Below are 14957 nucleotides of genomic sequence, written 5' to 3'. Positions count from 1 at the left end.
GATTGTGATCAAAATCAGCTTAGTTCTGAAGCCAAATATTTAAATGGCTGTAATAGTCCTCCTGGTAATAGAAAGACAATTCAAGAAGCAACAAAGTGAGTAAATACTCCCCATTTACTGTGCAAGATGACAAGTATATACGCAAGAATGCATGTCCTCAAGGAGAGGAGGGCAGGCCCTGACCAGAGAGATGTTGTTTGGATTAGTGACTTAGCAGTTATCCTGTTCTTTGCCACTCCTGATACTGAAGGAGCTACACCACTCTTGGAGTTGAGAAACGAGTAGCAATGCTCCATATGTGCCTCAGCAGAGCTGGGAAATGACTTTACAGGTCAGCTGTTTTCCTCTGAACAGGTGGATACAAGTAAGAGCACGATGATACCATCACAAAGCATCTGCTATGTGTCACTGATTAACACTGACCATAACTTGGCAGAAATAATTAGTACTGTAGAATGAGTCATTTTACCTTGATGTAGTCCAAAGACAAAGAAACCACACTTTATCTAAAGGTACTTAAATCAGATCTAAATGAGTTAGTTTAAGCTGCAGAGCAAAGGTAGCCATGATAGCACAGTGTGACTCTTGCTTCTCGACAGAGCTAATTAATCTATACAGAGTGCAGCAGAAATATGGCTATATTGTTTCTGGCAGCAGCCCAGAATGGGCCTTCCCACAGCTCTGTTCTTCTTTCTGTCAGGAACGTCAGTTCCACATCAGCCAACACTTCCTGAGCTCAACTAGAACTAAGATTTAGTGGCAGTGGCAAACTCTACTGGCAATTGGGACATATAATAACTTTTTGAAATTTGAAATGCAGGAATATATCACTCAAGCACACTTCCCACATAACACTCCCTCAAAAAACTCCTCTTCAGAGTCACAGACCAAGTATTGGAGGTCAAAGTGATAGGTGAAGAGGAGACATTAATAAAAGATGTATTAGACTGAGGATTGTTTAGTGTCATCCATGGCAGGGTAAGAGGAAGACTTTTTGCAGCCCATATCTTCTCCCGAACATCGAGACATTGATCTTATATCCATGGTGGCATTTAGGTGGATTTCCATGGAAATATTTAGTTTTACATCAATCAAGTTTTCTTTACATGGGCAAAATATGTGTAAATTTTAACAGTAAAATATCTGGTGTGTTTTAGAACCTACTGCTTGATAAGCTCAGTGACTGCTGATTTCATCAGTTTATTTGCTAGATGACAGTCCTCAATTAAGATTTTGTTTCTGTTCTCAACTTTCTCTTATGTCTATTATTGTCTTTAAATGTCTAATGTTAACTTCTAAAAGACTTCTGTGAATTCTGTTTGATTAGAAGAACTAACTCTGAATGGATTCCTGTAAGCGGTTTCTGCTCTCCACAATAATTATTTATTACCTGAGAATAAAACCAAAAAGCCCATGTGTGACTTCACATCAGGGTATGTGCACAATTTCTTACACACATATACACACCTTTCTTTTAACAAAGGTGGTGAGGTATTAAAATATTTTCCAGGCATTTAAAATCTCATTTTCCATCCATCCTTTGAGCAATAAGGCTAAGGGCAGACCTTGCTGTGCAATCAGCCTGTGGTGCTTCAGGCCTGAAGATACAGGAAGTTTCCCTTCAGCTGTCACAGCGGCGGATGGAGACTTTGGAAATGAGGGCTAGAAGTTCAAACAGCTGAAGACTCTTTTATGGCATGCTGCCAATTCCCTGGGTCCCCTCCCTTTTATTATGGCTTGTCCATATGCAGTCAATTCATCTTAAGGTTTGACGCAACATTTGCAAGTGTATAGATGTTCTTTGATAAAAAGCCATCCGTGAATTCTACCATCATCATTATTTGCATTTATCTTACTACTGAGCACTGTAATAGAATTTCCTGTCATACGCCACCAGCAACCTATGAATCACAGCCCCCTAACTCAGCGGGGTATGAATTAGTTGTGGAAAAATTTGACTTGGCAATTTCTTTTTCCTCAGAAGTATTTGGACAGAACCCACCTTTCAGCTGAGAAGGAACACCAGCTCCATGGAAATTCTTGATGAACCAGGTCCTTTAACACCTTATTACTTGTACAACACTGTAACACTCACAAGTGTAAAAAAATGTTTACAACCTGTCCCAAACACTTGTGAGACACACTGAGAATAGCATGGAAAGGTCATTATGAAAAAGTTAACAGTGGGTGGCTTCACAGGTCTCAGACACTGCAATCAGAAAATTACTTATGGAAGGAAAACTAATGACAATTTTCTGCCTCTTCTTCAGGATCAAGTGTGCTTATAGATACTTGTAGCAGCCTCTACTGAAGTAAAGTTATACATATTCAGTAGATTAAATGTAGCCATGTCTACACATACAAGCTGAAGCTCCGATTTTTAGCTGAACATTTGACATTGTCACTATGGACGTCTTAATACAAGCTATTTTCTGTAATCAGGTGAAATAGATTAGGAGGGGTAAAACGATTTTGCTCAATCATTTCGATGATTATATTGACCTTCAGAACCTTTGTGCCATAGAAGGATGTTGTGTCCAGATGAAAAAAACCATGTGAGTAGTACTGGAATGTTCATATGAGAGCTGCCTTTCATACACACCTTGTCTCTTAATACCTTCATTCCCAAAAAGAGTTGCAAAATATTTTCAATTTACATGAAAAAGTAAGGTATCGAGTGCCTTGCAATTGCATATGACTTATAGTAGCTCACAAGAGAAATATGATTTCTCAGCCTTTAAGTCCAGTTGCAATTGGGTCTAGAGTTATGCAACTTGCTAACAGAGCTAATACATCCATTCAAGAGAGAACATATAAACTAAGTTGCTTTTAAAAAAACCCAAAGAGTTCATGAAGGAAATCTAGCAAATGATATCTTATCATGGTCTCCCATGCTGACTGGACATGCAACAGCCTGAACAAGGCATTAGATGTGGATAAGATGCCACACATACTTTTCTTTTGGGAGGCCCGACACTCTGCTTTCTAGGCATGGCAATCAGAGAGTATTTCCTACTGGATTAAAAAAAAAAAAAATCAGAAAATTGATTAATGCTCTGTTTCTTCTTCACAGTGAGAGTTCTTCAGCTGACTGACTTTCTTGCTTTTTTCCAATGCCACTCACATTCAAAATACACTAACAATTACACTAACACAGGCAGTGCAGTCACCTGTCATTTAAATATACTTTTATGACAGCAAAGGAATTAATCCAACTCCAGGAACACATAGCCCTCATGTAATAATCACTGTCTTTAAAATTAGATTTAACCATATCTTGAGCAAACAGAAGGGTTTATTGCTTTTATTAGTTAACATCTGAAACTATTCCTGTGTTCTTATTTTCTTAGAAAATTAATTGTTCACCTCTACATTTTTCACTTAGTCTCCACTTTGAAGTCTCCTACAACTATTTTTAGAAGAGTTAAACCTTCACAAACATAGGAAAAGAAAAAGCAGCTCTGAAACCAAAGACAAACTCTTCACTTAGTTGCAATTTTGATGTAGTTTTTCTGGACAAAACAGTAAAAAGTAATAGAACAGATATTCACATAGCCACTGGAGAATTGAGGATATAAACCTAGGTCGTACCTGCTATCTTATCTGTGTCCATTTTTTTCAAAGGTTGAGAGCAAAAAAAATGTTCTGATGGCATATACACTTAATTTAAGATTAATATTGTGACAGCAAAAAAAAGTAGTATAGCCTAGAAGACAAATTTCAAACATAGATTCTTTGGATAGTCTCTAGTGTGGTTCACAGACACTAAGAATTAATTCCACTGAGAAAACTAATAGTCTGGTCATTTCCATAAGAATGGATTTTTTTCAATTACATGTATAATAAGAGGAAGTTGAAAAAACCTATCTCAACTTTCTCAAAGTACACCAGAAATAGGAAACAATATTATTTTAACAATGTTAAAAACATTTCACACTGTTTTTATTCTTAATTTACATTAGGCTGTGTTCTATTCTATTAAAAGTCAGAGATAAGCAAAGGAAAATGTTGAATTGAAATATTTTTACTATACTGAAAAAATAATAAATACCAACTTATTGAAACTAAAGTAGGGGATAAACAAAAATTAAATCCTTCAAGTGACCCAAATGATAGTATTTTTTTTTAATGTAGAATTTCACTGAAAGATACTATGCTATCATATCCTCTCTCTCCCACAAACACAAATCCAGTTTCTGACTTGCTTTACTCTATTAACTGCTTGTAAAGATTATTTTATTACCTCCCTATGAGGTAAATTGTTCCTGTTTGGCACAGACTACTGGAAAAATCAATGCAGACCCTTGGAAGGAGTAACAGGAAACACTGGGGTTTCTCAGAACTCCCTGACTGTCCTGGGAGATGTGTCAATTTAAGGCATCCTTTTAGTGAGGTACAGTATATTCACCACTTATTAATCTCACTGTGCTGGTAACAATAAAGCTCAATAGCTACTTTCATGGCTGATTATTTTTAGAGTTGCAATGGAGAAAGAAATGGGAATGAGCATTTTAATACCTTCCATGAAAAACAGAGGAAGGCACAAGATTTACTGTAAGAAAGATTGACAAGATGTCCATAAGAATCTCATTACACACATGTCCACAAAGAAAAAGAACCTTCAGTAAGAGTAGCTATGTGAGTACTTATTTTTAGAGGGAAAAACAAATGTGATACAAATGCAGTCTGAGTGTTATTTTGCACAGTATGTGAGCTCACAGGATGGCATATAGTGTGAGGTGCCTTTGTGAGCAAGTAGAGAACAGACCAGACACATAAAAGCAGAGTGAAGAAGGCAGGAAAAGAATACTCGTGCCTCAATTAACTGGAGTACAGAAGCATCATACATCTCAGGTGCACACAACTCTAGGGTCCCATGAATCATCACTATGAAGCAAACAGTATTCATCTTTACAATAGGAATTGACGTGCAATCTGCAGTTTACTTTTTCCTTCTCACACACTGCTCAAAAATGTAGGTTGTCATATTCACTTGGTGTTACTGTTAGGTGTTAGATTTCATTATTTCACAAGCAGCTGAAACTACGTAGTTTATAAAGCAAACAGATTGCTCTTTGTTCATGTGATGCTTATTCATCCAGTCGTTAGGTGAGATACCAGAAAATAAACACTGATGGTTTGGTTTTGAATACTGTATTGCACAAACTCTGTAAAGTACCTCCTGGGAGAAGGATGACGGAATGCTGCTTTCCCTGTGATTAATCATTCTCAATTGTTGCACCCTTTTCATGAGGAGGATGATATAATACATATGGCTGCATAAAAACAATAATATTTCTCAATTCAAAAAATTAACTCATCTCCCTATGCTCATGTCCTACCTTGGCCTTTTGCCAACATTTTTATGAACTCCATGGAAGAAAAATTAAATAAACAACTGATAAAATTTGTGTTTAAAAAGGTCTAAAAGCTAAACATGTATTTCTCTAATATAGTGTAATTTGCAGTACTTACTAATCGCCAGCACTGACAGACACATTTTGGACCAAGTGACTGCCAGATGACCCTGATTACCTTGCAAGCTGATGCAGCTAAACTGTTTTACATTGTCATGGAATGAATAAGAGGAGATGAAGTTCCATAGCTGATTTAGTAGGAAATTGACAGTTTTAATGACAGAGACTATTACCCAGCTAGTGAATGAAAATTGTGGAGACAAGATAGCTGTTGCTATCCTATGACTGTGAAAGCACCATGTTCATGAAACAGGTCCTCATAGTCCATCTGACTCCAGTACTGATCTAAATATTATAGATCACAGGACAGAATATTTATTGCCTTCCATTTACTCCTCTGCTAGGAGTATAAAATGTTGTCAGTGTGGGTAATGATTCAAAAAGGCAAGGCTGAGCATCATGTTCACCTTTAACCCCTGAGTTGAGGGAAACCAAAGATTCTGCACTGGGAAGTTTTCTTCCTGTTCTGCATGCCTTCATGACCTGTGAAAGATGTTACTTTGCAGTGCTCACAGTGGGAGTCACAGTTTTAGCAATATTGTACATTTAATTTCGAGAAAGCATAAAACTCTGGTTTTGTCAAAGGAGACAATCAATAGAACTCAGTTTGGCAACTCTTCATATTTTTTCCCCTCCCCAAAAACATTGATTAAAATATAAATATTAACATTACTTTCCTTTTTGCATCCTAGACTGGCTCAAGTCTGTAGACCTAAGTTTTTCCTGCAGTACCGACTTAAACATGTTTTACATGGTATAATACAAAAAGACAAAAGTAAAATTAAAGAATTAAATCCTCCAGTTACTCATGTATTATAAATTTTTCCCTTGCAATCACAGTGAAATGCATACACTGGATACACATACAAATCCAAGTTGTTTATCCTTGCAATGCTATATTTTTTTCTTTGAGTGCGTTGTTATAATGCAAGAAGACAAAACAAGATATCATGGCAATTCCATTAAAATTAATCCGTGTGAAAAACAGTGATGGACTACACTGAAAAAGCCAAATTCTTCCATAGTGTGAGCCTGGCAATGTCAGTGCAATTGAATCAGAAATAAATTTGGGCATACACAGATACACCACTGGATTAATTCATTGAGCAATTTCTTTTCATTATGCAAGAAAATCAGTTCGAAATCTAGCGAAACTGCATAGGCTGATCTGATTCAATGCCAGCTGGAATGTTTGCTGTACAATCAACACTCCTTAGCAATATTGCATTATCTTAGCTTAAGGTGTACAGGAAATGATAAATGCCCGTGACTCCTGACAGGCACTGGATCTGGAAGCTTACATGAATGACAAGTTGAACAGATCTCTTCCTGAGATATGTGTGCACTACCACTGAAAAGTTTAAATTAATTGCAGATGTGCAGGTGAGGCCACAGAGGCTCAAATTCACTCATATACCCTCAATCAACCAACTTTTTTATTAGATACTTGATTATTGCATAATGTTGGCTGGGGAAGAAATGTGAAAAAATAGAACAGAAATGAGGAAGTTGTACTGTGATAGCTGAGTAACAGCAGGTGATTTATCACTGAGCACTTGAAAAAAAGAAATTTTACTTTTTACATACACTGATTATTTTACTTCTAAAAATGTTAGAAATTTGGTGCTAAACTTTTAAAGTGAGACAAAACAACATCTGAATACTTCAAAATTAGGTTATTTTGGGACTGCAATTTAAATGTGTTTGTGACACTGTAAAGAAACAGGTCTTTACAATGGTTTTCAGCACACACTATTAATAGCAACGAAAATGTCTACAGAAGACCAGGAATTTCAAATTTGGAGCAGTTCTGTAACAGACTTTTGTCATGTATCAGAGTTGTTCACAGACCATAGCAACTTTCACACAGATCACTTTGAGGATGCAATATCAAATTTTACCCAAAACAAACTATAAGCAACACAGTTGAGGTTGAGAGATCTAGAACTGATTTGAAGTCCAATCATGGCTAAGGCACCTCAGCTTAGGAACCTCTGCACTACCCATTTCATATGATGTGTTGGTAGTCATCTTCCTAACTTACAATCTCCCTTCCTCCTGACAGCATTTCTTGTTCATGCACAAGGAAGAAGCAAGCTTCTGAGCCAAACCCTCACCTTTGCTCTATTCTGACTCACACAGGAATGCAAACAAACATTTTCAAACAGATTAACAAATCTGAAGTTTGCAACCACTACTACAACAGGAACTGGTAGTTATCATGAGATGATTTTTATCACAATTTTGCCATAGGTACTGCTCCTAGCAATATTTAAGCAGTATTTTAACAACATGAATGATTGACTCTACAGAGGGTACATTATTTTATCTCTAGTTTACAATCAGGTCAGAGCTCAAGCAGGATGCCAAAGTGTTCTTGGATCACACTAAAAGATATTGGCAGGACGGCATTACAGCTGGCAGGCTAGACTGCAGCACAACTACATAACCCAAGGTAGGGTTTAAGTGCTGCCCAAAATAGCAGTCCTGCTTTAGAAGGACATATTTTCCTGCTAAGACCCGCTTGTTAAAAGGAGGCTGTGACATGCAGAACAGTGACAAAGCTGTGCCTGGCTCATGTCTGCATCTCTGCAAGGAGTCATGCAAGCTTGCCTCCTGCCTAAAGAACTCTCTTTGTGCTATGCGATGAGCTTGGCAATTCTGCTTGATGATTTCTCAAGAAAAATGAAGCCTTATTTCTACCTAGGTCTTATCCTCATTAAAAATACCCTTAAAACCTGCTTCAAATACTGATGTGGAAGGTGCCCTTTCACTTGCTTTTGCTTCTCGATGAATAAGTTAATAAGTTTCCACAAGTAGAGAAAACTGCTTTACCCTTGCCCTTCACTTCTGTGTTGTTAGGTGAGAAAAGCTCTAGAGTATTTTGCCTTCTCATTTACTCTGATTATTTACAGCCCCACTCTTACCTTCACTGCTATAATTGCTTATGAGTTACACAAAATCAGTCAGTTGCCTTTATTCATACTGAATAGCCCCATGGACTACAGTGAAAGCATGCCGAGTGCAGCATACTTCAGTTTATGACACCCATGAATCGCATCAGGCTGAAGAACTTTAACAGGGAAAGTAATTCAGAGAGTAACTTCCACTGTTTGCAAAACAGGACATGCCTTCTACCTCACCCTTCCCTTTCAGAGACTCTCTGTCTCTGAAGTTAACCCAAGATCTGAGTCCACCCCCTAGTTCTCCTTCTGGCATAGCTACAAAACCTGGGCAAGCTGTGCAATAAAATTTAATGTGCAAGTAAAATTTAAAAAACAAATTTCAATTTAAAAACAAACAATGCCCACAGACAATATAACCAGTGAAAATTATGGCATGAAACTGTAGTTACCTTATAGCAGCCAAAAAATGACCTCTCCAGATTCTAAACTTTTCTCAGAAGAGCTTGTAAAATATCTACATACAAAAATTATGTTGTGAAAGGTGTTAGATATGGAAGTAGCCAAATGACCATAATTCAGTGTGGTCATGACAGAGAAGGAAGGTTTTTCCTGGACTTCTGATACCCTGACCTACTATCTCTAGTATCAAGCCAGAAGGAACAGTGACATGGCAGTGACAGCACCAGCCCTTAGAGAAGCATAGCCTGCTAAAGCACTATTCAGGAACAAGCACAAACCAACCATTCCTGCACCCATCCTAACTTGGACTGTATCTTGATGTAAAATTTGCTCTTAAAAAAAAAAAAAAAAAAAAAAAAAAAAAAAAAAAAGCATATTGCTTGTGTTACTAACAAGACTGAAAATAAGCCCCAAAGCTTAGAAAAATGTATTAATTCTTTGGATGAGCACTTATTTACACCCTAATGTGTTGGCTGTCTTCTCTACTTCAGCAGCTTTATTATCAGCGAGTCACCTCATTCTCTCAGAACAAAAAGAAATCTAGGTGTGGGTTAAATTGTTCCTTAACATACGATGGACAAGTTATGCTTAGATTGTCTTCTGGTTTTGATGCCCAAGGGGTTTTTCCCCATAAACACAAGCACTTGGAATTTTCCCCATTACTCATTTAATCTTTGCTCAGCTGCCACCATGGCATTTGGGACTGCTCAATACAGTTTTCAAAGCACTGCATCTGATATTTATGAACCTATAAACTGGTGCTGTTTGTTTGAAGCAGCTCAGGCTGTTGACAGGGTTTGTTTCTGGGTCTAATTGTAAACATGTTTTGACTGCATTTCAGGTTCATTCAGAGTGAAACCTTGAAATATCCAGCGAGAGACACCAAATAACTTCAGGCATGTCTATATTCTTATCTGCCTTGGTTGTCTAAAACACCTTCTGAGGATGGGACAGATATGAACTTGTCCTCACTGTCCTTTTCATTACACGTATCCCTTTCTTTCACCATTGTTAACAAAGAGCCACCATGGTTTCAAATTATTTTGCCCAAGAAAACCCTATTTCCCAGTCCTACATTTCCTGATATATGCATTTGCTGGGAAAGAACAAAGACTGTAAGGTATATATTTCACAGTAGCTCAGCTGTGTCTGTGGAATGCAGACGAGAAAATTTCAATAATGGCTTGGCAGCTATATATTGTTTTAGCAACATCACTGCAACCATTGTATAATGGTTGTAGTCCAGTTCTTGCTCACTCCAAGGATTTTCTAAGCTAAAAAGAGGCAGAAGCCTGGAAAATGCTAAAATTTTCTACCTGATTTCCTACTCTTTTTCTTTCTCCATCATTCATGCATCATTATCCTGAAGTGGTGGGAGAGGTAACACTGCACATCTTTCTGCTTATTTTTCCACTTTTCACTTTTTACAGTGTACAGTGGGAAAGATCCCAGACTGTGGAGCACTACAAGCTATACTTAATGACTCCTGGTGTCACAGAAAAGACTGAACAAAGTTTCATCAATATCTCACCATTTAGATAGTGCTCCTCAGAGTTTTATTTTTCAAATAACAAGTTCCTATAGCTCTACTTGCCAATATGAGTAAAACCAAGTTCCTCTTTTTCAAAGACTTAAACATCCTCCATCACCACAAACAACTGTTTGAATAAAAAATAACACCAGATGTGCTGGTTTTGGCTGGGGTAGAGTTAATTTTCTTCACAGTAGCTAGTATGTGGCTGTGCTTTGGATTTGTGTTAAAAAGTGTTGATAAAACAGGGATATTTTTGTTATTGCTGTGCTTACACAGAGTTGAGGTCTTTTCTGCTTTTCACCCACCTCACCAGTGAGGAGGGTGGGAATGAACAAGGAGCTGGGAGAGGACACACTGACCTCACTTGACCACAGTGATATCCCACACCACATCATGCTCAGTATATAAAACTGAGGGAAGAAGAGGAAGGGGAGAACATTCAGAGTGATGGTGTTTGTCTTCCCAAGTCACTGTTAAATGTGATGGGTCCCTGCTTCCCTGGTGATGGCTGAACATCTGCCTGCCCATGGAAAGTGGTGAATTAATTCCTTGATTTGCTTTATTTGTATGTATAGCTTGTGCTTTCCCTATTAAACTGGCTTTATCTCAACTCATGAGTTTTCACACTTTTATTCTCCCAATTCTCTCCCCGATCCCACCAGGGTGGACTGAGCAGCTCTGTGGGTCTGAGTTGCTATTTGGGGCTAATCCATTTCACCAGAGAATGCTCCTGACATGAAAAATGCCATTTTCCATACCATTTGAACCATCTCTAGCATAGTTCTGTCCAGGTCCAACTACAGTCTCTCAGGGAATTCTCAGCAAAGGTTGGGTAATACAAGCCAAGGACAGGGCATTTGCCACTCTGTTCAAGAGGGAAATAGTTTAACCTTAAGTTCATGACCAGACCACTTGACATGAATGCTAATAATATTCCCTGACATTGTTTAATTTTCTAGCAAATATGTAGTAACAGTGGTAACTCTCAATAATGAATCTGCTGAGCTTCAGTTTAAGATGGGAGGAAGGGAATAAATATTGTTACAATTTTCCAAGGCACAAGGACAATAATGCTTGCTTTCCCAATAGTATTTTGGTAAGTAATTCTCATTACTTCAAAGAGCAAGGTAGGGCGAATTTTATTCACCAAGGACATCCATGGGCAGAAAGGGATTTAAACTCACCATAGCTCAGAATCCAAGCAAATAGAACAAATTTTTTTCCTGTGGACAAAGCCTGTAGCTAGGATTAATGCCAAAATGGATTAATGCCTCTGGTTGTGCCAGCACTAACCCACAGCAAATTGGATACTTAAGCAACTCCAGATATGACCAATCCAATGCTAGGACAGGTCTCTAGAGTACAAAAAGCTGTCCTTTAGTTTCAGTTTTCTCTATTAATTATGAAGACAGCCTTCATGATTATTCTGGTACATATACCTTAATTTTAGAAAGTTAAAATTAGAGAAGAATCCCACACCCAATCCATCTGTGAAACAAAAATCAAAACCCAATAAAAAATGTACTGGGGGCAGTATAACTTAGGAAGGTTAGATTTAGATCTTTGGCTTAATAACTTATAGGAAATTTCAGCAAGAACTTCTAAAATTCAAAATGTAAGATGCAATCGTTTCACCAACAGTTTTGCACAGTTTCTAGCCTTTTTTTCCTCCTAATGGTAAGTTTTAGGGGCAATTTTTTTTTCATTATCATAGACTCAGTGACCTCCAGATAAACTGCACTAATTTTATAAAATTATTTTCAGTTTCTTTTATTTTTCACAATCAAATGTAAGTGTGCAACTGTAGTTAAAGGTTAAGAAGTCAGAAGGATTTATCATTTAAATGATACAGATAAAATCTGCTAAGGAACATCTGCTCTAAGAAATTTATTATCAGAATACTTTCTAAGCACTCTCTTGATTATCTTGCAAAGATCTGCATACTAACAAATCTGCTGAATATCAATTTGCAGTGCATATATACTTACTTCTTAACATATCAGAAAAGCATAAATGCAAGAAAATTCAAGCACTGCCTATTTTGGCAAATTCTATTCTAAAAGATTTATCTTACAGTGCCACATGCTTTTTCATATTCTCCATCCCAATTCTATATTTCCTGTTCTCAATCTTCAAGCAAACAGTGTGGGAGATTGTTTGCTCAGATACATCTTGGATCCCCAAACAAATGAGAATGAATGTCTTGTTTTCTTTTGGTGAAAACTGCCATTGCTTGCAATGGAGGGATATAAATAAATATACATCAAATTATATAACATGTCACACAGCAGACAGTCACAAGATGAATTTGTCTTTTTTAAAGGCATAGCTGAGTATAGTTGCTGAGAAAATGAAAACAGTACCTCTGTTATAATGTACAGCATGACTCCTTTGACCTGCAGATAAAGGAAGAAAAAGCAACAAAGCCATGTCATATCTAAAGGATACAAAACCAGAGAAACCAGTGTACCCTGGTTTTGTGTACAAGTTTTCTCTACAGAAAAAAAAAATATTTCCTTTACATTCTGTCTCTTTATCAATACAGCTTTATTCCCAGAAAGCAGTACTATAGGTCACTTAGAGAAAAATCACTCATTGCTAATGGAAAAACAAATCAACAATATATTTACTCAGCTAATGCACTTCCCTAGGTCACATTATACAGGAAAGCTTTTAAAACTCTTTTGTTTGACTGATCATATTATAACTGAACTATTAGCTACTCTGAGTAGGAGGCCTTGTTTTAATGCAAAGGCTTTAAAGGTGCAGTTCAGATGTGCTCACTGCTGGAAGTAAGGAGCCACTGTGCTGCAAAACAGCAGAAAAACACAAACACTCTCAATACCAACTCCCAGACTTTCTGCTGCAAACTCTGCTCATGACCCTGGCCTAAGAAGGAACAGTTCTGCCAGTGGGCAGAGCTCCTGCTGGGCTTTCTGGGATGGTGTGACAGAAAGCTGAGTTTTTTCTTGAGCATTTGAATTAACTTAAATAATCGCCATTTTGTGCAAAAGTGAAGGGGGCATTTCATGATGTGCAGTCAGTTCAAGCTCAATTTACCACTGGAAAAAAAGCCACAGAACATCTGAACACAAGAAACCATATGCTGAAACTGAGGGTGACCAAAGACTCCCACAGGCTGTGCCTGAAGTTTGTGGAGACTTCAACCTTGTACCTGACTGCACTGCACCTGTGCAGCACATTCCTGCATTTGCTACACCTGCAGTGTATATGCAGTGATGGTTTACTGAGGAAGAATTGTCATCTTTGCTTAGACAAAGCCTTATAGATCCTCACTCTGAAATCACTTCAGAGGAAATCCATCCTGGCAGAAACCATCTGCAACTAATATGAGTCCATCCAAATGCAATGTATTTGTATTTCTATATATATTTAGATGTAACCTGGGTTTTAGCAGTTTTTTATTTCTGGTTTTAATCTAAATACCAGTTTCTAAATGTCAGAGAATCACAGAATATGTTGAGTTGGAAGAGACCCATCAGGATAATCAAGTCCAACTCCTGATCCTGCACAGGACACCACAAAGAGTCACACTGTGCACCTGAGAGCACTGTCCAAAGGTTTCTTGAACTCTGTCAGGCTTGGTGCTGTGACCACTTCCCTGGGGAGCTGTTCCAATGCCCAGACATCCTCTGTGTGAAAAGCTTTTTCCTGATATCTAAACTAAACCTCCCTCAACTCAGCTTCATGCCATTTTCTTGAGTCCTGTCACAGGTCATGAGAGTGAAGAGATTGGTACCTGCCCCTCCTCTTCCCCACATGAGGATGTTGAAGACTGTTGAAGACAATGAGGCCTTCCCTCAGTCTCCTCCAGGCTGAACAGACCAAGTGATCTGAGCTGCTCCTCACACGGCTTTCCCTCAAGGCCCTTCACCATCCTCATGGTGCTCCCCTGGACACTCTGCTTTCCCAAAGCCCCTAAAACAGAATTAACTTCTCAAGGAAGCTGGAGCCAGTACAAGCAAAGAAATGAGGTTTGTCATAGAATGTTTTGAACTGGAAGAAACCTCGGAGGTCATCTAGTTCCAACCCCCCGACCCTGGAAAGGCCTTCCAGCCTTCCACTAGACCAGGCTGCTCAGAGCTCCATCCAATCCGTCCCTGAACATTTCCAGGGACGAGGCATCCACAACTTCTCTGGGCAACCCATTCCAGTACCTCACCACCCTCACAGTAAAGAATATCTTCCTAATAACCAATCTAAACCTACTCTTATAGTTTAAAGCCATTCCCCCTTGTGCTATCACTACATGCCCTTGTAAAATCTTCCTCACCAGCTCTCTTGTGGCCCCTTTAAGATACTGGAAGGTGCTATAAGGTCTCCACAAAACCTTCTCTTTTCCAGGCTCAACAGCTTCAACTCTCTCAGCCTGTCAAGACACTTCTATGGTTTCTACTAGACAAATATTTCCCTCTACAACATTTTCTACTTCTGAAACTGAATTTTCATTAGCAACTCAGTACCAAGAGTTGACTAAAATAGATAATTCATTATTTTTGAGGAATTTAAAACACAAAAGAAAGTTCTTCAATGCAAAAAAAAAAAAGGGATGGGCATGAC

The 14957-nt window shown here is 38.1% G+C and overlaps 1 long non-coding RNA gene across 2 annotated transcripts in view; it reads right to left on the bottom strand.

The window, feature by feature from the left end:
* Positions 1–14957, bottom strand: part of LOC140683910 (uncharacterized) — a 77285-nt gene that overhangs the window by 55372 nt on the left and 6956 nt on the right. Inside the window, exon 3 of one of the 2 annotated variants that reach the window (XR_012055529.1) lies at positions 12131–12772. The exons of the other annotated variant lie outside the window; for it this stretch is intronic. This is a non-coding gene — a long non-coding RNA (uncharacterized lncRNA). Of the gene's footprint in view, positions 1–12130; positions 12773–14957 lie in introns of those variants that run through there. 2 annotated transcript variants of the gene reach the window in all.

The sequence above is a fragment of the Taeniopygia guttata genome, chromosome 4, assembly GCF_048771995.1.
Source record: "Taeniopygia guttata chromosome 4, bTaeGut7.mat, whole genome shotgun sequence".
Lineage (NCBI taxonomy): Eukaryota > Metazoa > Chordata > Aves > Passeriformes > Estrildidae > Taeniopygia > Taeniopygia guttata.
The sequence above is the reverse complement of the archived record's forward strand: the minus strand, read 5'-3'. Positions and strand labels throughout refer to the sequence as shown.